Below are 23,571 nucleotides of genomic sequence, written 5' to 3'. Positions count from 1 at the left end.
GCTAATGAAAAAGTAGTTTTCATTTTAAATTCTTGTTTAAACTAATAGAAAAGCAAAGACAAAATTTATTACTTTTGTACTGTGTGTACAACTTTGAGGTTGAAGAAAGAACAACTGGCATTTATCTAGTGCCTTTCAATAACTCAGAATTTCCAAAAGCGCTGTTGGAAACTGGATGGGGTATACGAATAGGAAGGGTTTAGAGGGATATGGGCCATGTGCTGGCAAATGGGACTAGATTAGGTTAGGATATCCGGGCGGCATGGACAAGTTGGACCGAGGGGTCTGTTTCTGTGCTGTATATCTCTCACTCTGAGTTGCCAAATTTAACTTCAGCAAGTTTTTTTTAAAAACAGTTTTTCTCCAATTACACTTGTACATTATAAGCAGCTTTGACCCTAGCACTGATGAAATTGGGAACTTATTGGTGATTCATTAGAAAAGATATCCATTTAGATCCCTGCTGGGCTCCATATGAAACTGTGTCCAGTCTACCAACTTCCCACCCACCCTGGACATAGCCCTGTAACAAGACTTCCCTCTTGAAAATCCATTCTTGACTTTCACATTTTAATCACATTGTTAATAACATGTTTTGATTAATCTTCAGGATGTCACTTAATACTTTCTACTTCCTGCCCTATGCATTTTTCAGTTGCCTCTATTACAGATTGCATTATATTAATTATTTTCCGATCTTTGGGTAAGGTGTTATTTTTGATTCACTAAAGATAGTGACCACTATATAATTTGATTTTTGGCAACTGCCACTTTATTCGTAATGTTTTCCTTTTAACTTCAGTCCAGTTCTGATTGCTTTGTCTGAAGTTTCCAGTACTTTTTACTAACTCGAGTCTCTTTTCCATCAACCCTATAAATTTTAAGATCTGTACGAAAATAACTAAATATATTTTCCAGTGATGGAGCTCGCTTGATACCAAGTTTGGCCACACAGTTTTCTTATTGCAAATATATATTTTTAGAAATGTTAGTCTCTTATTCCCTTTACTGAGTTGGTTTCCTATTTTATCTGTCCTGAATAATCTCCTGTCTTAACTTTGTATTGCACCAACATGCTATTTGTAGATTTAATTGTTAGTAATTTATTTTTGCTCGCCTGTCATGTATTGATTCTTTGTTCACATTGCCCTTTGTTCTTTGCTAATGATATGTTGGTTTTATACTGTAGTATAAAGGTAAAGTTATCACAGTACTACTGGACCATAGGGTGGTTCACTCATTGCAGAGAAATAACTGGTGGAGGGTTACTATATACCTCGAGGCAAGGGGAGTGGTTGAGAAGGTAACCCTAACTAGTGTGGGGAAATTGAACCCATGCTGTTGGCATCATTCTATCACAAGCCAGCCATTTAGCCAGTTGAGCTTTCTGACCCTGCTACTCTTGGATATATCATTGCTTTAAAAAAAGTCACCTACACCTAGTCAATTTAACAGTCCAGTCTGGTTTTCTAAAGCTTATTAACTTCCCCTTCCTTAATTTCTACCTTTTGTAATTGCTTCCAGTATACCTTTTCTTGATGTGGAGGAGCTGGTGTTGGTCTGGGGTAGACTAAGTTAAACATCACACAATATCAGGTTGTAGTCCAACGGGTTATTTTGGAAGCACGAGCTTTTAGAACGCTGCTCCTTCGTCAGGTTGCTGTGGAGCAGGACCATAGGACTCAGAATTTATAGCGAAAGATTAGTGTCAGGCAACTGAAATGATACTTGAACAAACTTAGATTGTTGTTAAGTCTTTCATCTTTTAGAATGGGTTGCAAATTTTGATTCATTAACAACTATTAAGTCACATTCTTGAGGTAGCTTAAGGTTTTATAATAAAAAGTGACATCTCAGCTCAGACAGTGCATTAAAGGTGTGAAGTTAGAGTATGTCTGTATCCCAATCTTGAGTCTGGTTCTATTTCCAAAGTAGAATTTGCAAAATATTACATGTGTTGACTATCTGCAAATACAAATTCACCATGCATGAGGAAGTGTGTCCATGAGGGTGCACATGAGAGAGAGTGCGTTTGCGTGTGCACAAGCTTGGTAAAGTATGTGAGAGTGTGATGGAGTATCAGCTGGAGTGTGAGTATGGGGTGGTGTGTTTGTGTATGAGAAGAGAGTCTGCGTGCGTGTGAGTGTGCGTATTGGGGTTGCCTGTTGTGTGCCATGGACCTAAGATCCCAGTTGAGGCCATCCTCATGGACCCCGAGCTTGGATATCAGCCTCTGCTTGGTCACTTTGCATTGCTGCCTATCCTGAACTCTGCCTTGGAGGACGGTCACCTGAACATCCAAGGTTGAATGTCCCTGACCACTGAATGTTCCCAACTGGGAGGATATTCTGGTGACTGTTGCACGGTGTCCATTCTTCCATTGTCGTAGTGTCTGCTCGGTCTCACCAATGCACCATGCCTTGGGTCATCCTTGCCTGCTGATATGAGTCAGACAACATTAGCTGAATCACCTGAGTACCTGCCACGTACATGGTGGATGGTGTCCATGTTGACATTCTGACATGTTTCGCGGTGGTTGCCATGACAGGGTTGTACGGTGTTGTGGTTGATGTTACTCTGAAGGCTCCTCCTTTATCTGCTGGTTTCATGACAATATTGTGATTGATTTTTGAGAGCATGGATGGCGTTGTGTTGTGATTGGGTGATGTTTTCCTCTACTTTGTAGGTATGGCTGATGAAGCTGGCATTTACACATTTACTGACTGTGTGTTTGTTTGAGCATACATGTCAAGCCCATCACACACACTCACTCACTCTTTACCAAGCTTGCACAAGTACAAACACACACTCGTGCACTTAGATGCGCATGCACTCACAAGCATAAACTCTCTATCTGTCTGCCCCCCCCCCCCTCTCTCTATTATGCATGTGTGCGCACATATAAGTCTATGGGGTGAACTTGTATTTGCAGATACATTCTATTTTCCTCAAAAAATGCATAAATATCACCCAATCACAATGCAACGCCAGCCATGCTCTCAAAACCAATCGCAACGTTGTCATCAAACCAGCAGATAAAGGAGTAGCCTTCAGGCCAACATCAACCACAGCACCATACAATCCCGTCATGGCAACCACTGCAAGACGTGTCAGAGTGTTGATATGGATATCACCTTTATATGTCGGGGCACCACCCACCATGTATGCAGCAGGTATCCATGTGACTCGGCTAACATTGCTTATCTCATACGTTGCAGGCAAGAATGTCACATGGCATGGTACATTGGCGGGACCATAAGACATCGGAGTGGAAGCAAGACCATTTGCCCATTGAGTCCACTCCGCCATTTAATCATGGCTGATGGGCATTTTCATTCCACTTACCCGCACTCTCCCCATATTCCTTAATTTCTTGCGAGATCAAGAATTTATCAATCTCTGCCTTGAAGACTACCTTTGTCGCAGCCTTCACTGCGCTTCATGGCAATGAATTCCACAGGCCCACCACACTCTGGCTGAAGAAATGTCTCCTTATTTCCATTCTAAATTGACCCCCTCTAATTTTAAGGCTGTGCCCACAGGTCCTAGTCTCCCCACCTAACGGAAACAACCTCCCAGCATTCACCCTTTCTGAGCCAAACATTATCTTGTCAGTTTCTATTAGATCTCCTCTCAACCTTCTAAACGCTAATGAATACAATCCCAGGATCCTCAGCTGACCATCATATGTTAGGCCTACCATTCCAGGGATCATCAGTGTGCATCTTAACTGGACACACTCCAGTGCCAATATGTCCTTCCTGAGGTGTGGAGCCCAAAATTGGACACCATATTCTAAATGAGGCGTAACTAGAGCTTTATAAAGTCTCAGAAGCATGTCACTGCTTTTATATTCCAACCCTCTTGAGATAAATTACAACATTAAGTTTTGCTTTCTTAATCACTGACTCAACCTTTTAGAGAATCCTGGACTAGCACTCCCAGATCCCTTTCTACTTTGGCTTTATGAATTTTCTCACCATTTAAAAAATAGTCCATGCCTGTATTTTTTTTCCCCAAAGTGCGAGACCTCACACTTGCCCACATTGAATTTCATCAGCCATTTCCAGGACCACTCTCCTCAACTGTCTAAATCTTCCTGCAGCCTCCCCACCTTCTCAGTACGACCTGTCTGTCCGCCGAACTTCGTATCTTTGGCAAACTTCGCAGAATGCCCCCAGTCCCTTCATCCAAATCATTAATATATAAAGTGAACAACTGCGACCTCAACGCTGAACCCTGCGGGACCCCACTTGTCACCAGCTGCCATTCTGAAAAATAACCTTTTATCCCAACTCTCTGCCTTCTATCAAACAGCCAATCCTCAATCCATGCTAGTAGCTCACCTCGAACACCATGGGCCCTCCCCTTACTCAGTAGCCTCCCGTGAGGCACTTCTCACCTTTTAATGCATTATCTGAACTGAGATGTCACATGTCTGGATCTGCTTTATCATTGTTTAGTTTTATTTAATAACTCTACCTGCATGAATTTGTTACATTGAGACTCGCAATTCTTTTATGTTCCGACGTTCATGAAATATCAGCAGCTTTACCAGAGAGGCCCATTTCTACTCCAATGAAAAAAAAGAACTGCCGAAATCAAACGAAATCCGAAATTGCTGGGAAAATTCAGGTCCAGGAGCATCTATGGAGAAAAATAAGTGTTAGTATTTTGGGTCCAGTGACACCCCCCCACTCCATTGTAATCATTTGTTTAACAAAGAATATAGAGCTCCACGAAACAATCTGAGGATTTTATTAGACTTTATTATTACTTATCAAGTTTCTGATTTCTGATTATTATCGCTTTTCAATGAGTCAGAGTACTGGTATAGCACTGTATTACCTGTTACTTAACTGGGCAACATCTTGTGGTTATTGCTCACTAAGATCCTTTACATTGTGAAATAGTTTCTATGTTCTTTACATACCCAGAGACCATAGTACAGGTGGTAAACTTTGTGTTGACATTTAATGTCATACAAAAGGATAGCCTTTTCTAATAAGAACCTTCATGCCTCACTATATTGAGGCCTTTTTGAATGGTTTATGGAACATCTGAGATATTAATTTCTTCAACACTCTTTGTTTGTATCATCGTATTGTGTATTTGCCTGCAGTTATCAAATCTATCTTTGTACCATAATAATATCTGGCTAATAAACATTTTCAGCCAACATGATGTTTTCCTCATTTTGTTGGTCATTCCTCCTATCAAAGCTTACCTGCCCTGAAAGGGTACTAACACTAGTCCATATGGTTTAAATTGTCCCCGCCAGTTTTATTCAGCGTCCTTTTAAAAAAAAATGCTCTGCTACCCCATCTTTGCTATCCACTCGTTGACCTGACTAATCTGCCACTCCTAATGGTAGCACTGAGAATAATCCTTAAATTGCAAGGCCCCCAATTATGATGCTGTTGATTTCTATATGATACATAAATTTTGGCTGTTTTCTATTTGTAATTCCAGGAAGTAATGCACCACTTGAGATTCTCCAGCAGCTGGCTGTCAAGCCCCTAATTATAAAATTCCCTCTTAGCTAGCACTAACTTATTCTGATAGTGAGTGTCTCTTTCTTTCCCTGGTAATCCCTCCAATTCTGGTTCGAGAGTGTTGCTTTATATTTGCTGCATTATATAAGTGAATTTGTTTTGGAGACGAGGAGGTTTTTTATGGTGTTACAACAAAGATTAGAGATTGAGTTGGGTTAGGACCACTCCCCCCACCAACCCGTCCTCCCCTCCCAGCACCTTTTCTGAACACTGCAAGAATTGCAAAACCTATGCCCACACCTCCCCCCTTTCCTCTGTCCAAGGCCCCAAAGGAGCCTTCCACATTCGCCAGAGATTTACTTGTACTGCCACACGCGTCATCTTCTGTATCTGTTGCCCCCAATGTGGTCTCCTCTACATTGGGGAGACAGGATGGCTACTTGCAGAACGCTTCAGGGAACGTCTCCAGGATGCACGCACAAAACAATCCCACTGCCCCGTGTCCGAACATTTTAACTCCCTTTCCCACTCTGCCAAGGACATGCGAGTCCTGGGTCTCCATTGTCAAACCCTTACTACCCGATGCTTAGAGGAAGAATGCTTCATCTTCCACCTTGGACCCCTCCAAAATGGGATCAATGTGAATTTCACCTGTTTCCTCGTTTTCCCCTCCCCTCACCTTATCCCAGATCCTACTGTCCAACTCTGCACTGCCCTCTTGACCTGTCCTACCTGTCCATCTTCCTTCCCACCTATCCGTTCCATCCTCCTCTCTGACCTAACACCTTCACCCCCACTTTGTCTACCGAAACATCAATTCTCCTGCTCCTCAGATGTTGCCTGACCAGTTGTGCTTTTCCAGCACCTCGCTCTTCGATTCTGTAGTCCCATCATTCCATAGTCACTAATATATTTAAACACTTTTTCGAGTTATCAACAAGACCAGTTATATTACTTTATATTAGGCTTAAAATAAAAAGATCCATCAATAGATTTCTTTTACAAACCAAAATGCTTAATTTATTTTAAGACAACACTTTATCAACATACCTTTTTTTGATTAACACTGAAACTGAAAATGTCAGTATTTGTCTATCTAAATAACCCTACACTTAATTTGTTATGCCCAAGATAGGAAGAGTACACTGTCTTTTTCTAGTCCCACTACTCCACTTGTTACAACACAAATTTAATTATATAACCCAGTTCCCAATCCAACCAGTTGTATAACCTCTTTTTTTTTTTAAGAAAGACCCTTAATGGGAATCTTTAATAAACACAATATTGATTTATTGAATATTCAATATTGAAAAGCAATTTCATTCATGAAGATGTAGAATTGTTTAGCGCAATTAGCTTGTAATGTGAAAATCAAAATGTTTACTCTTCTAAGGTGGTTCTCTCTTTCCCCCACCCCTCTTCCCCCCCCCCCCCCCCCCCCCTCCAAACAAGCTGTGAGTGACAAAGTTAGGAAATTTGCATGTGGTCATGTTTTATTGTGCCAGTTGCCCCTGCCTTTCTAAATGATAGGGAGCACAGATTTTGAAGGTGCTCTCAAAAAAAAAATCCTATACATGCATACTTTACAGCCACTGAGTACGGTGGTGGACAGAATGAAATTGTGAGATCAGTGGCAAATTGTGTGTTACTTAGCCCTGAGTGATGTCAAGCTTCATGCCTGTTAGAACTGAATTCATCTTTGCAAATGAAGAGTATTCCATCAGAATCCTAACTTGTGCCATTTTAGATGTTGAATGGGCTTTCAAACACACTTTCAAATGTAGCTGATCCAGTTACATTTCAGGTCAGTGAGTTCTTCAAATGTTGGTAGTATCATTAAATGTTAAGGTAATGTTGTTCTTTCAAGATGGTCACTTCGTGTCAGTTGTGTGATATAAATGTTACTTGTCACTTAGTTTAGGTCTGGCTGTGAGCTAGTATGGATTGCCAGCCCATTCTTTTATTTCAAGCTGACTGTTCCACTTTTCTGATAGCAAAGCAATCTTTTGATCATAGTATAGCAATTTATTTAACCAGCATTATATCATGTGACAATATATTTGTTGCAATCATTTTCTCCATCTTTGCCCACAAAATCCTATCCCTTCAATATAATTAATTGCCTTGTTAATTAATGTTGCAGTATTAACTTTTTTTCTAATCACTATGTTCAGAAATATTATTACATACCTCTGGAGCAGGTGGGACATGAACCAAGATCTCTGATCTAGGGCAGGGATGCTGCAACTGTGCCTATTAACATATTAGTGTCTTGTATCTTTTGGAAATTGAATGTCCCTAAACTTTCTGATACTTGCAATGCTGATTTTGCTACGTTGTTGTTTCTGTTTTCTGTTTCCTCCCACCATTCTGTTCAATCCACTGTGAACTAGTAACTGATGAACATGTTCAGCTTATGCCTGAAATGTCAACTCTTCTGCTCCTTGGATGCTGCCTGACCGGCTGTGCTTTTCCAGCACCGCACTCTTCAAACCCAAATACAAGTCCCGTTTAAAGTTTCATCCACTCCCTTGACCCAAGCATATTTAGCATGGTGGAAAATAAATGACTTATGAACCATCTGTGGTTTTGAGAGGTGACCTTTATAAAAGTTTGTAAAATCATGAAGGGCATGGATAAGGTGAATAGCATGGGTCTTTTCCCTGGGGTGGTGGTGTTTAAGACCAAGGGGTGTATTTTTAAGGTCAGAGGAGAAAGCTTTAAAAAGGACATGACTGGCAACTTTTTTTTTAAAGAGTGGTTAGTGTGTGGAACTATCAGACTCTGGATGCAGGTACAGTTACAAGACATTGGATTTAAAAGGCATTTGGCTATGTTCACGAATGAAAAACACAGAAACTGAAAATGTTAGTGGCATACGTTATGTGCTTTTCAAATAGAGGTATTTAGGGGTTAGGATTGCACAAGGAGGTGAAAAGCAAAGCATACTTGGAGGGTTGATCTTTGGCTTCTAATTAGCCATAGAAAACTCAGCCCAGTTGGCATGATATGATAAAACACAAGATGGGGAGCAAATATAAGTTTACAAGGGAAGTTTTAAGACTATTAAATGAACATTGCTAACTCCATACATATGTCGGCTTCCTTCATTTCAATACCACCACCACCACCTTTTGTATAATACATCACATGATTTATGTATGGCCAACTATTTCAGATGAAAGTATTTCATTGTCATTCTGGAGGTACCCTGGAAGTGTTACTGAAATGGAAAGCCAGTGTGATGAATTTTGCTCCCTTTATCCCAATATTTTCAAACAGGAAAAATATTTTTAAAACTGCTGTTTTATATTGCTTAATCATGCAACCATTTAGTTATGGATGCAGACTACTGATAATTACAGATTAACTAAATGTTTATAATTCTGCAAACTTCAGTGTATTTAAACACCTAAAGGGAGAACTTTGATGAGAATTTCACCATCTTTCATTTCAAAATCTCTCCCTAATTCTGCTATCATGGTACACAGAATGGACAAAATTAAATGCTTATTACTGAGCAACTATCTTCAACATTGTGTTGTAAATGTTAGCTATGTGAAAATCTTAAATTATGAAAGAATGAAATTATACTGTTTAGCTCGCTTTTTGTAATACTTTTGTTTTAAGATTAGATTCCCTACAGTGTGGAAACAGGCCCTTCAGCCCAACCGGTCCACACCGATCCTCCGAAGAGTAATTCACCCAGACCCACATCTCTCTGACTAATGCACCTAACACTATGGGCAATTTAACATGGCCAATTCACCTGATCTGCACATCTTTGGACTGTGGGAGGAAACCCATGCAGACACTGGGAGAATGTGCGTGTGAAGTTTGGACATCGCTCAAGGCTGGAATCGAACCTGGTACCCTGGCGCTGTGAGGCAGCAGTGCTAACCACTGTGCCACAGTTCCGTCATCTTTGACATGTCAATTTTAATCTGTTAGTATACCTAGTTGACCCGTTACTACACTGGTAACTGATTTTTAATTCTCCCATCGACTGACTAATTAGAATACTACTTTTTTTTAAGTCATTTATGAAATGTGGGCATCACTGAGCCAGCATTTATTGCTCATCTCTAGTTACCCTTGGAAAAGTACTGGTCAGCTGCCGCCTTGAATCTCTTCAGTCCATTTGCAGTGATACATCCAACATGCTGTCAGGACGAGTTGCAGCATGTTGATTTAATGACGCTGCAGGAACAGCAATACATGCCTAAGTCAGGATAGTGTGTGGCTTGCAGGTGGTGGTGTTGCCATGTGTCCAAAGGCCTTATTCTTCTAGATGGTTGTGGGTTTAGCAGATCTAAGGACCTTTGGTGAATTTTTGTAGTGTATATGTAAATACTGCACACTGCTGCTCCTGAATGTTGGTGGTGGGGGGAGTGGATGCTTATGGATGTGGTGTCAATCAAGTGCAATGCTTTGTCATCAGTTGCATTAGGCTTCTTGAATGTTATTGGAGCTGTGCCCATCCAGGCAAGTAGAGAGTATTCTATCGCATTTTCCTGTTGTGCCTTGTATATTATGGAAAGGTTTTGGGAGTCAGAGGTGAGTTAGCCACCACAGTATTCCTAGCCTCTGACCTGTTCTTGTAGACACTGTGTATGTATACTGTGGGTCCAGTGAGTTTCTGGTTAATAGTAACTCCAGGATATTGATGGTGTTACTATCATAAACTCCCACTATGTCAAGGGGCAATGGTTAGATTCTTCTTCGTTGGAGACTATCTTTGCCTGGCCTTTTGGTGGTGTCAGTCAAGCCTAGATATTGTCCAGGTCTTGCTGCATTTGGATATGAACTAGAGTTGTAAATGCTATTGAACATGGCACAAACATCCCCCACTTCTCACATTGTGATGGAGGGAAGGTGATTGAAGCTGCTGAAGATAGTTGGGCCTAGAACACTACCCTGAGGAACTTGTGCAGAGAACTCCTGGAGCTCAAAAAACTGATTTCCAACAACCACAATCCTCTTTCTAACTGCCAGGTATGATGTCAACCAGTGGCGAGTTTGCTGCTGACTTAGGTTTTGTTAGGACTCCATGTTACCACACTCAGTCAAATGTGGCCATAATATCAAGACTGTCATTCCCACCTCCTCTCTGGAATTCAGCTCTTGTCCTGGTTCAGACAAAGGCTGTAACAAGGTTAGAAGTTGAACGGCACTGGTGGAACCCAAGCTCTGCATCAGTGAGTAGATTATTGCTGAGCAGGTGCTGCTTGATAGAACTGTCAATGGCACCTTCCATAATTTTACTGATGATTGAGAGTAGACTGGGGCACAAATTTGCTGAGTCCAATTTGTCCTTTTTGCATACAGGAGATAACCTAGGCAATTTTCCACACTTCTTGTGTAGAAGCCAGTGTTGTAACTATACTGGAAGAGCTTAGTTAAGAGAGCAGCAAGTTCTGGAGCACAGTACTCTTGCTCGAATGTTGTCAGGATCCATATCTTTTGCAGTATCCAATACCTCCAACCATTTCTTGATATTGCATGAAGTGAATCGAACTGGCTAAATACTGGTATCTTGAATACTGGGGACCACTGGAGGAAGATTGAGATGGATCATCCACTTGGCACTTCTGGCTGAAGATTGCTGTGAATGTTTCAAACTTAGCTTTTGCATTAATGGGTGTGGGGCTCTTCCATCATTCAAGAATGAGCATCTTTGCAGAGCCTCCAGTGTTGGTTCTATTGGGAATATAAATTGTATTTATTATACTTTTATGGGAAGTGGATCTAGTTGACAATGATGGACAATTCATTGTCCATCCTTAAAAACCCTTGACACACTTTCTTGAATCACTGCAATCTATCTGTTTTATTCACTGAAATGTCCAATATAAATCAAGGTTCAGCGTTTTGACTTCTAATCTGTCCTGAGCCACTTATTCTCAATACCTTGGTACTGTTTAAAGTTGCTAAAATTACCCTCTGCGTTCTTGAGCAAGAGAAAGGAAATTACAATTTCTGCTGCAAGATAAAAAGCTGACGGGTAAACTTAGCTGTCATGCTACCACGAATGAACAACTTGTTACTACCTAATGCGTTCACAGAAAAAACAGAGCTACTTGAACAAAATAAGAGAGATAATGTGTCAATAGATAGAAAAACTATAAGCATGGTTGCTTTGCAACATCAAATCTGAACAAATTCCTAAATTGCAAATAAACTTTAGATGAGGCAGCTCCAGTGGGTGTTGTCTCCAGCTGCTGGAGACTTTAATTTAGTGTAATGGAAATGAGTCAAGTAGAACATGAACTGTTGTCTCTGGTTTAATGATAAAGTTTCTGGAATCCAATTTCTGTGTTGCGTTCTGTTTACTGACACAGCTTCGTGTGATGGCAAATTCCTATCCCTTAGGCAGAAGAACAATTTTTAGATTTGCGTAACATTTTGATTTCTTTGAAACAGGCCTTTCGGCCCCACAAGTCCACACCAACCCTCCAAAGCGGACCCATTCAGCTACCCTATATTTTCCCCTAAATGATGTACCTAACCTACATATCCCTGAACACTATGGGCAATTTTAGCATAGCCAGTTCACCTAACCTGGGTCTGGGTTGTGGGAGGAAACCAGAGCACCCTGAGGAAACCCATGCAGAAATGGGGAGAATGTGCACACTCAACACAGTCGCCCAAGGCTGGAATCTAACCCGGGTCCCTAGTGCTGTGAGGCAGCAGTGCTAACGTGCTGCCCCACAGTTGAAAGTAGTGCCAAATGAAATGTTTGTAAGATGAATAAATAGAAACTAGGAGCCATTTGAGCCCACTCTACCATTAGCATGATCATGATTGATCTTATCCTAGTCTCAACTCCACTTTCCTGCCTGCAACGCATAGCTGTTTATCCTAATTCTTTCTTTCTTGAATCTGATGATTTATTCTGCTACCACTGCACTCTGTGCTAGTGAGTTCCACAGTTGCGCAACCCTTTGAGAGAAATAGTTTCTCCTCATCTCAATTTTGAATCTACCTCCTTTAACTCTATATCGAAGCCTTTTTGTTCATGACTATCCCATGCGAAAGAACGTCATATTCTATATCTACCTTATCAATCCCCTTTAGAAGTTTTTATACCACAATCGCATCTGCTCCAGGCAATTCTTCTGAACTCTATCATGTACAAGTGTATGGTTAGTAAGTTTGCAGATGATATCAAAATTGGAGGTGTAGTGGACAACGAAGAAGGTTACCTCAGTACAATAGGACCTTGATCAGATGGACCAGTGGACTGAAGAGTGGCAGATGGCGTTTGATTTGGATAAATGTGAAGTCCTTCATTTCGGAAAGACAAATCTGGGAAGGACTAATGCACTTATTGGTAAGGTGCTGGGGAGTGTAGCTGAACAAAGAGACCTTGGAGTGCAGATTAATAGTTCCTTGAAAGTAGACTTGCAGGTAGATAGGATAGTGAAGAAGGTGTTTGATATGCTTGCCTGTATTGGTCAGTGCGTTGAGTGTAGGAGTTGGGAGGTCATGCTGTGGCTGTACAGGATATTGGTTAGGCTATTTTTGGAATACTGTGTGCAATTCTGGTCTCCCTACTACAGGAAGGATGTTGTGAAACCTGAAAGGGTTCAGAAAAGATTTGCGAGGAAGTTGCCACAGTTAGGAGGTTTGAGCTATAGGGAGAGGCTGAATAGGCTGGAGCTGTTTTCCCTGGAGAGTCGGAGGCTGAGGGGTGACCTTAGAGATTTATAAAATCAGGAGGGGCATTAATAGGGTAAATAGACAAGGTCTTTACCCTAGGATGAGGGAGTCCAAAACTAGAGAGCATAGGTTTAAGGTGAGCGGAGAAAGATTTAAAAGGGACCTAAGGGGCAACATTTTCACTCATAGGGTAGTGCGTGTATGGAATGCAGTACCAGAGGAGGTGGTGATTGCAACATTTAAAAGGCATCTGGATGGGTATATGAATAGGAACGGTTGAGAGGGGAATGGGCCAAGTGCTGGCAAATGGGATTAGATTTATTACGGATATCTGGTCAGCATGGACAAGTTGGACCAATGGGTCTGTTTGTGCTGCACATCTGATTCTATGAATCCATTTGCCTTTATATTGCCTTTCTGCAATCCATGCACAAAGGTGTCCACATCCCTCTGCACTGACTCACATTGAATCTGCTTCCAATTTAAACAGTTTGCTATTTTGTTTATTCATCCAAAATGGCCAACCTCTCACTTACCCACATTAAACTCCATCTGCCGGATTCTGGCCCATTCTCCAAGCTTATCAATGGTCATCTGTAAACTCTTTATTTCTTCATCACCACCTGCTTTTCCATCTATTTTAGTTTTATCTATCGCCTATAAAAAGGTGGTTGTGAGCCATGGAAAGAAAAAAAAACAATTGTGTGCATTCCACTCCAAATCACTGACCTGACCAATCTGAGTATTTGTGTCCCAAATTTGAGGATTCCAGAACTTGAGGCCTATCCAACACCAGTTAAAGCTGCCAAGAATAAAGCAATTATTCAGTGTTGAGATCAGAATTGGATGAGCAGGGATATCTGGAGTGGCTCTGGTTGGTTAGTAGTGTGACGGGAGGAGATTAGGGAGATGGGATCAGGCAAACATATTTGAAAACAATGGAAATTTTGATCTCTGGAACATGTTCAACACACAGCAATCTTCTATAACTCACATGTGCCAGTGGTGTTTCTGAGCAAGAGTCTAGTTTGGCTTGTACCAAATCTGTGGGAGCAACGTTGCAGACCACGAACTCCTCTTCATTTAACAACACTTGTTGCCATATTTTGAGAGTTAAAGATCAAAAGGCAACTTTGAAAGTGACAGTAATGTGCCAGGTAAGTGCTGAGCATTTAGGATAGGTCAGGTGGTATAGTTAATTTCAACAGGGCCAAGTTAAATTATTAAGGGGTGGAACATATGCTATGCATAGGGAAGATGGGGGCTATTCAGCAGGGTAGGGTTGGAGTGCCTCTGATTAGAGGAAACATGTCTGGTATGATCAGGTCAGGGGAAGGGCGGCCAGTTCAGTGGAATTTAGTGTTTGGCGCTGGTCGGGTTGGTGGAGGGGTTTGTTGGTCTTGGGAGTGGTAAGTAATTTGGTGAGATCATAAGGGTTCTGGCTTCCTGTATAGGAGGTCATTTGGGGATTGGGTTGGAAAACTCATTATGGGGAGGGGGTTTGTGTGAATTGGAGGTTCAGTTTAATAGTGACTGGTTACAGGGGTTTTTTAATGTTTCCTGGATGACTAAGTGAGCCAGTGTTCAGTTCTCTGATGTTGAGGATTTTTCAGAGGGCCACCAACTTAGCAGAGATATAGTCTAAAGTTTTTAATTTCCTAGGTAATTCCCATGGAGTCAGCTGCATCATGGTGTTACTTCACAACTCCAGTCTGTGCTCCTCCATTGACTAGCCAACAGAATATCTGGGCCAATTTGGAGTTCTCATTTTCTAACTGTTGTGTACATTTATTTGTTTTTGTGAGTTTTCTAAATGTTGGCATAAATACCAAATGGTTATAGTCATACCTATACTAAATAATTCTTTCCAACAGCAGAGAAACAGCAGCTATACAGATAAAACGTCAATTTCAAAGCAGTTCTTGGTCCTCAATAAAATTTTGGTGTTAGAAGAAAGTATGGTGACATACAGGATGATTGCATACATTGTTGAGGGTTCATAATCTGCCATTTTAAATATCATCCAAACTTTGAGTAAACTTGTATTAGTGTTTCACTATTCATTTCCAAACCTAGAATATACAATTCTAATTCAACTACAGAACCTGTATTTGTATAACTCTTTCCATGCCTGCAAAATTCCTCCAAAGATTTCACAACTAATGATTAACTCTCTAGTCTAATCTTTGGTAGCACAGATATGCACAGTGAGTCCTACAACTAAGTAAGCGATTAATTAAATGTTGTTCATGTTGGCTAGGGAGTAAATCTTGGGACAGCCAGAAAATGTCCCTCAAGTAAAAGCAAAATATTGTGGATACTGGAAATCTGAAACAAAAGGGAGAAACCTGATGTTTCAAATCTGATTTGACTTGTCAGACTTTCCTTGCCCCTACTGTTTGGGCCCAGTTTAACATGTCCAATAATGGCAGCTGTGCCAAAGTAGCACTCATTCAGAACTAGACTAAAGAGACTGATTAGGTTATGTTAAGGCCCTGGAATAGATTTATGATTGACCTTCAGTGAGGTACTGAAGAGAAAAGAACATTAAATTGCCTTCATGTGGCTGAGTGCAACATCAGGGATAAAAGATAGTTTGAAAGTTATCAATTGCTATCTTGTTATAAAACAATTGAGGTAAGTGCCTAAACTACTAATCTTTTTTGTCAAAACCAAATTTTGTTTACTTTAAATTATTTAACTTTGGCTGTCTATGCTAGATTGTCGACTCATTTGGGAAAGGATTCATGTCACCAGCATAATCTTGAAGCGTAAAGGCATCTAGTGGGGATGCTCAGCATAATGACTGAGCAGTTTTTGAGCTTTTCGCAAATAAAACAACTAATGCATTTTTTTATCTGTTCTCTGCAGGTACCATAGCGAAAAGATGACACTGAGTTACTCAGAGTATCTAGCTCACCGCCAGCATCACCACTACCAGAATGGCATTGCACACCCTCTACCACCGTACAACCATTATTCCTGACAATGACTTGCATGACCAGTCACTTGATCTTTCAGCGGACCTCTTCCCAGGGGACCCTTCCCCTTCTTGGTCTAGCTATCTCTATTACTGTACCATTTTATGATGTTAGTTTCCGTTGCCATAATGGCATGCAGCTATTTGGCTGATGTCAATTTGGCAACGGGTGGTAACAACTCATAATTATGTATCAACGTATTTTCTTTGAGCGTGCCCTTTCATAAAATAAGTTCCGATAAAATTATTACCTTTTTTTTTGCATTCCCAGAATTTCCTAAGCCTGTGGATGAATGGAAGGAGATATGAGAGATTGGATTCTAAATTTGCAAGAGCAGGGTTAATCAAATAGTGTCTTTGTTCTTAGGCAGATATTGGACCTACATTTCTTAAATGATTGGATAAACCTTCTTTAACAGTCAGAACCCTATAGTTTCAACTGCTGTAAAGAAGTTACAAATCATTTCAGCATTGCATTTGATTTGTATAAAATCCCTTTGTCATACTGACCATTTTAGTATGAATAGCTTTTTAAACTTAGCTGCATTTTAAAGCAAAAATGCAGTTGTTGAAGGACAACAAAAGTTGGTAAAAAGAACTACATTGAGTTACTCAAGTACTGTATCAAAATGTTAGGCATACTACTTGACCTCCCATGACAGAGATTTCTAAACACTTTCCACAATAGAATTGTTATTGGGTATACTTGTCAAATGGAAAGTAATTAAGATAATATCTTTTATCCTATGATAGTGTATATAATTTGTGTGTATGTATACACAGCTTTTTTTCCCTTGTGGGGAAAGATTTTTCTTAATACATTTGTTATAATAATTACCTATGAAGTTTTTTTGCAAATACTTATATGGAGTAAAAATAGGTTCAACAGTTTGATTTATGGGTTACAAGTACACGAATATAATAATGCAGATCAAGATTCCACATTATGATGGCATTTGTGTGCTGTCGGTCTTTACCTACTTGCTGTTACCTCCAGGAGGAAGGGGCAATCCTTGTTGGTATATTACCTTTTTTCTGAATTTTAAACACTGGCTTGTAGGTCATCTATTCTGTGCTTGTAACTGCCTCTGTGATAGGGCACTAATTTTGAATTGGTAAAGATAATTTAGTTCTGAATTTCTTTCCACATAGATAGGTATACCCAAAACATCACATCTTTGAGTCATCTGGAAACACCTTTGAAATGTTATTTAATCAGCCATTTGTTGAATTTGGTTTGGCTTTGCAGTGCAACAGAATAATTAATACTATATACAGTATATAAAAATAATTAAATACTCCCACCTCAGTTTCTCACTGAATATAGAAAACTGTGTAAATTTGGTTCTAGGAAAATGTCAACCTGGATTTCCAGTTATTAACTGGATTTTGATTCTTTAAGTTCTAGCACTTGTTTTTGTACCTGTAACATTTTAATTATAAACATATAGTTTAAGCCAAGCTGCTTAGTTTATAAGATTAACTATAACAAATCAGTTCTGACTCAGATTTAAATATTTTATAATTCAATAAGGAATTTTTAGTTATACTAGAAAAGAGAAAGTTGAGATTCTAGGGAGCTGGGCAATCGTGGTGCTAGAACTCAGGAAATATTAATGCGCAGTATTTGTGCAGCCTGAGGCTCCCAATACATCTGTGTAAAATTTATTTTGCTCAGCTTCTTATTGTCAGGATTGGAAATTTAAATTAGCCAAGTTTATTATGACAGTGCAAATTTTCCAGTGAACAGAACTGTTTGGGAAAACGAGATGATCAGATGTTGGTAATTTTAGATTTCTGCTTTTGGTTGTCATAAATCTAACAGAAAACCTGGAATATCCACAGACTTCAGGTCAGCAAGTTCTGGTTTAGTATGGTAAAATAGGTTAGAAATAGAAACAACCTGGGGTTATTTGTTCAGCTGTTCTTTTTTTAAAAAAGAATCAAACCGAAGACTGCAGGTGACTATCTAAATTTGAGAGTTTAGATTAAGTGTACATGGTAGTTTGTACATTTTTTTCTAGTAGCTTTAAAGATCAGATTAAGATGTGTTAGATTGTCATTAAAACAAACTTAAATCTGAGACAATACTTCATTAGCATTTCTTACATTTATTACTACTTTAACCTTTTGAATCGTTTTTAACTTAACCAAGGATATGTCTCCTGAATAAGATATTTGTAATTTCTGATCCAACCTTAAGACATTTGAAACTTAAAATCAGTTGTCTCCTAAATTTTGTCTTGAAGGTAATTCATTAAATATCAATAGCTAATTAGTAACAATCAGCAAAGTTTGAAATCCTATATTAAATCCTATACTGTAAAGGATTCTGGCGCAATTTCAAGTGTCTATTAATGTTTGTTTTATTGGATATGTTCAGACAGGCTGTGTTTTTCACTAAATATCAATGTTGGGGAAAACCATTAATTGCTCATTTGAATATCCTCAGCTATATAAATGAAATGTAAGGTATGGTATTTAGATTTGATTAGCTTCTCAGTGAAAGATTTGCCTGCATCCTATGAAAATAGTCCATTGTGTGAAGCTGAAGATAACTCCTTCCATTATTCACATTGATAGAACTTAAGAGCTGTGCATCCACAGTAATTCCAAAAGAAATGGTTTATATTTCACTTGTGTTGCCTTAATTTTGACAGAAATAGCACAAACTGAACAATCTTGGCTGCCAAGTGGAACTTAGTTTACTGAATTTCTCTGAACATCATGTCCTTCATCTCGGCATGCTCATCCTTTCTTTGAGCTCACCACTAGTGGGGAAAAAAAAATGGTGCTATACGACTCTGAATGGGTCACGTGACTGGTCATGCTGACTCCGAGATCATATCGGAATAATCTTGATATATGCAGATATTATACAAAACTTTACTACCAGTGTAATAATGATGAAAACAAATAAATAAAATCCTGCAGCCTTGCAAGGACGAGGTCAGCAATACTTCCCTGCATGGCATGGTGGAATGGGACATATCTCGTCGTGTGTAGCTATAGGAGCATGACAGTGTGTCCATGCTGGTCACTTTCTTTCCTTTGAAAAAAAATAGTTAAACTGAAGCATTAGGTATTTAATATTTTTTATGGGGCTGTTACATTACCTGCCACCTCTTGAACATGTTCAATTTTTATATACTGTTGTGCAGTCGAGGTTACATCACGTTGTCGTTCAGACTGAACCAAAGATGCCTCCAGCCATGATCTAATGCTGCTGTGAATTAAGCCTGCTTTCCCGTCCTTCAAGGCTACTGCAGGAGGTTTTAACAATTTGTTTTTTATTTTTGTACAATTTCTAACTGGTTTTGCTAGTAGCATTGATTCAATTAAGTTTAATTTGAAGATTCTCAATGAGCACTGTTGAACATTGATGTCTGGTAACTTTGCCCATGCAGTGGCTGTATCGAAGAAGCCCCATAGTGTGCCTCTCAGACCTAAGGGTTTCTTTAATCTGTATCCTAGAGACCAGCAGAAAATCTTTATACTAAAGATGTTTAATTATTTTTACCATTGTTGTTTGAACACTTGTTTCTTAATTTTACTCTGGACCTAGTAACTGCACTGGTTGTCAATCGCACTGAGAGAGCGAGAGAGTTGTGTTTCAGACTTTTGTAACAACACATGTATGACGGTTTTTGTACATTGAAATCAATTCTTTTCAGAATTTTTTGGATCTAGTTTCTAAGTTATTTTAGTGTTTTTTTTATATGTTAAAGATGAGATGAGTTAACACTGTCACCAGCAGACTGATTTACCTACTGATGCTACAGTGATGCTGGGTTGATAGCTACCTGGTGTAGCTTGTGCCCAAAAAGTTTTTTTTTTCCTTTTTATTAGTAACTGTTGAATAATGGCACCACAGTATATGTGAAGAACCCCCTTTCATTATGACTAGATCCTCCTTCCACATTTAAAATTTTACAATTACTATTAGTGTGATAATGTTGAAATGGGCATTTATAGTATGGTCGTAAGTCAAAAAGTGGGGGGAGGGACTTTATAATAAAAATGATCAGTGGGTCTGTGAGACATGGATTGTGGAACAATGTAGTAGTTTTAACACTATTGTTACATTTTAAAGCATTTACCCAATAAAATATTAAGATTAATACATAATTGGTCTCTATGTTGGTACATGAGATGAAATGAGTGTTTCACGTGCCTAAGTATATTATACTAGTTACAAGCAGATTCAAGAAGGATCTCATGATTGCAAAATATTGTGGGTTTTAGTGGATTAGAAATGATTTTTATTTGATGGAATGGACTTTATTTTTAAACCATGTTCAACAGTGGAGTAGCAGGCACTGAAAGTATTTCCACTCATGTTGGGAGCGATACCACTTCATACGACCAGTACCAGTGGATGCAAATGGGCTTGCAGCAAAGGGAGTCCACCCAGCAACGTTCTGTGAAGGGCATCCACCTACAAGCAGAACAACGTGAATTCCAGACCTGCAGAAACCTACACTGACTTTTTCTAAACTTGATCATTTGGTGGGGAGGGGGGAGGAAATCTATATGAATATTCAGTGAAATATGTGGGACGTTTTCTCCACAATGTTTTTTATCAATAAAAGCACATGTAAGTGTTGAAACAAATGACTTGTTGTATTGAATGGTTTCAAAAGCTACATTTTACATGTATTCTTTCAAAACCTTTTAACCTTTGCTGTTATAAAATGATATGTTGCACAGTCTAGCTCAATTGATCAGTTTGGCATGTTTTGTTTGTGCAAGTAGAGTTTGTAGGCTTCTGTTTAGGAAATGCATTACAACTAATATCTGCTGTGCTCTCCATTTGTTTTTAACATTTTCAGTTATGTATCATTGCATGTCAGTTGAGAAATAGATCTTATTTTCTCCCTACCTTGACTTGGAATCTCAATCACTGCTAACCAGACTAAGAGCAGATCTATCTTAAAGTTGATATTTAACCAAAGTCAAGTGTATTTTTCCATAAATGGAATAGGAGAGATGCCAATTGTTTAAAGCAAAAGTAAGTTTTCTTTAATTTCTCATCTGCACTACATCCTTTACGTCAGTGTCTTTGTCATTGTTGGCATCCTGCCTTCTATGAAAAATGATGGGCGTGTAACAGATAATTTGTTTCAGATGGAGAATCTTCCAATGGTGCACTTTTTGCCAGTGTTCAAAGAGGCCAGTCCTTGTTGGGCCAGTTCTACGTGTGAAGCTACCAAGTGTGATTGTTGATTGTTCGTTTTGGCATTGGTGTTCTGCCAAGCCACTTGAGGCATTGGTCAGTGCAATGGTGTACATCTCTCAGGTGTTGCCTTTTTCCTCTGTCATCAGCTAGTGACTCCCAGGTGGTGATTGATAGAACATTTGAAACATAAAAACAGAGTGGGAGTAGGCCTTTTGACTCTTCAAGCCTGCTCCACCAATCAGTGCAATCATGGCTTACCCCTAGCTAAATGCCATTTTCCCACTTTTTCTGCATCTCTTGATGCCTTTAAAAATCTTCACACTTGCAGATCTCTCTTGAATGTTTTAAGTAACCTGACTATCTCTGCTTCCTATCGTAGAGAAATTTATCAGTTCATTGCTGAGTGAAGAAATGTTTCTTCATCTAAGTCTTAAATGTGTCCCCTGAAATTTATGGACTTTCATGTCACACATCTAGACATCCTTAAAACAGAACTTTGGATTGTTCTTCCTCACTACAGAGGAAGTCCTTGGGCATGTAACTGGCTTTCATACACCTGTACAAACATAGCAACCTCATGAGTACTAAGTTGGTGAGGCCTCTTCTGGAGTACTACATGCAGTTCTGGTTGCCCTGCTATAGGATGGCTTTATTAAACTGAAGAGGGTTCAGAAAAGATTTACCAGTATATTGCTGGGGATGGGAGGGTTTTAATTAGGCTGAGACTTTTTTAGCTGGAGCCTGGGTGGTTGAGGAGAGACCTTAAAACGGGTTAAAATCTTGGAGAGAGTGAGGACTGCAGATGCTGGTGATCAGTCAAAAAGCACTACTAATACGAGCACAAGAGTGACAAAAAAATCTTAGTTGCATATTGCTATATATCGCTATTAAAAATCTTGGGATTGCATGTCTGATGGTTTCAGTGCAGAATGTAGGCTGTTAAGTGCGGGTATAGAGTTCAGAGCCTTTGACTACAGCATGATCCATCAAGATCTACAAAGGATTATACTCCATACCCCTCAAATCTGACAACAGATTTTACATATGATAGATTGTTAGTATGACTGTCTTAAAATATCTCCAAGATGTCAAATACATGTGATAAAAAGCATTATTTCAGAGAAACCCATCGATTTCCCCCCCGCCCCCAAACATGGCAGTCAACTTATAATTGCAGGAAAACACTAACTTTGTTCAGGTAACTACTGGACAATGACACTAATAAATCTGCACTCAATCAACCTGAATATATTCAACATCACTGCCTCCAAAGAAACAAGATATAGATGTCTTATTTGTTTTCAATCACTAGATAATATATCCCTTTGATAAACTAATTTTAAAAAGATACCTCATGTCCTTTTTAAAACTCTCACTTTAAAAATATGCCCTCAAATTTTGAACTCCCCCAGCAAAGGGAAAAACAAACCCTTGCTATTCACTTTATTTTTGCCCCTCATGATTCTACAGTCAAAAAAAATGGCACTGGAAAAGCACGGCCAGTCAGGCCGCATCCAAGAAGCAGGAAAGTTGACGTTTGATTCCTGATGAAGAGCTTATGCTCCAAACGTCAACTTTCCTGCTTCTTGGATGCTGCCTGACTGGCTGTGCTTTTCCAGTGCCATGCTGTAGTCAAAGGCTCTGAACTCTATACCCGCACTTAACAGCCTACATTCTGCACTGAAACCATCAGACATGCAATCCCAAGATTTTTAATAGCGATATATAGCAATATGCAACTAAGATTTCTTTGTCACTCTTGTGCTCGTATTAGTAGTGCTAGTACTTTAACTCCTACTGTCACTCCTGTCCACAATAAGTTACTGATTTTAAAAATTCTTGTCTTGGTTTCCAAATTACTCTTTAGCCTTGACCATTCCCATTTCTCTAATCTCACTCAAACCAAAATCGGAGTTACCTGCTCTCATTCTGGCCTCGAGTCCCCAAAGTTTTCAGTCCACAGTGCATTCAGCTCAGTTCAATAGATATGTTACTGGTGTCTATGACTGATTAGTTTAATGTAGATTACAGGAGCTTTTAGAGGTTCAGAAAGGAAATGGAGACAATCTGAAATGAGCTATGTGTAGTCTACAACTATATGCTTTATAGCTGGCTAAAAAGTACAAGGAGTGATAGGAATTTGTACATGAGTTAACAAAGTGGTGGAAGATAGAGTATGGAGAGACTGGTTTCTTTTAGCAGGGTTTGCCCCCTGAACTGCCTAAGTCTTCAATTAAGATGGCAGAGAAATTTCT

Source organism: Chiloscyllium plagiosum, chromosome 15, assembly GCF_004010195.1.
Source record: "Chiloscyllium plagiosum isolate BGI_BamShark_2017 chromosome 15, ASM401019v2, whole genome shotgun sequence".
NCBI classification, from domain to species: Eukaryota; Metazoa; Chordata; class Chondrichthyes; order Orectolobiformes; family Hemiscylliidae; genus Chiloscyllium; species Chiloscyllium plagiosum.
The sequence above is the reverse complement of the archived record's forward strand: the minus strand, read 5'-3'. Positions refer to the sequence as shown.